Genomic DNA, 838 nt, shown 5'->3' on the forward strand with positions numbered 1-838 from the left:
CCGCCCCCGCCCTCGCAGCCCGCGCCGCTTCCATAAAAGGTGGCGTGGGGGAGGGGCCGGGCCTCCGGGCGCCCCCACCTGCGGGCCGCCGCCCGCCCCCTCCCTTTGTTCCCGGACCGCTCCTCCCGCCCCTCCCTGCCTGGAGGTGGCGCCCACCCGCGAGCGGTCCTGCCCTCTCCCACCCGGGTCACCTGGGTCGGCGGCCCCACCTTCCCCATCAGGGCTGGGGTGCCGGGTGCTTTCACCCGGTCTGGCCTGGGATCCGCCGGGATCTTCAAACTCAACCAGACCTGGCTTCTCTGGCCCTGCGCTGAACCTGTGCCCTGGGGCACTCACTGCAGCACCCCGGGCCTCGGTGTCTCCATCTGGAAAGTGGGGTGCTGCTGCCCACCTCTCCGCTGTGGGCTGGGGATGGAGGGCAGAAGGTCGGCGAGAGAGGAGCGCGGGTCTGCTCCGTGGATGCTGAGTTTGGGGTGCTCTGGGGGCTGCTCTGGTGGGGAGGCCCAGGCACCCCAGCGGAGCATTGATCTGCTGTTCCCAGCGGCTCTGTGCCTCGGAGGGACCCCTGCAGGTGGGTCCCAGTGTCCCTGGGGCGCTGGGTTTGCCCCTCTGTCCCTCCCGGGCCCCTCCCCCGAGCTGGAGTGGCTGGAACTCGGTGGGAGGGGAGCATGGGGAGCCTGGGCTCTGGGCTCTGGGGCCCTGACTGGGGCAGGGATGGGCCGCTGGTCCCTGGAGGCCTCAGGAACATTGCTGGGAAAGGAATCTGGGTCTGATTCAGAAGCAAACAGATTGTTCTTCTGATTAAAGCCACAGCGGTGCAGGCCAGGGGAGCACTGGA

The sequence above is a fragment of the Chinchilla lanigera genome, unplaced genomic scaffold (genome assembly GCF_000276665.1).
Source record: "Chinchilla lanigera isolate Chin_1 unplaced genomic scaffold, ChiLan1.0 scaffold00126, whole genome shotgun sequence".
NCBI classification, from domain to species: domain Eukaryota; kingdom Metazoa; phylum Chordata; class Mammalia; order Rodentia; family Chinchillidae; genus Chinchilla; species Chinchilla lanigera.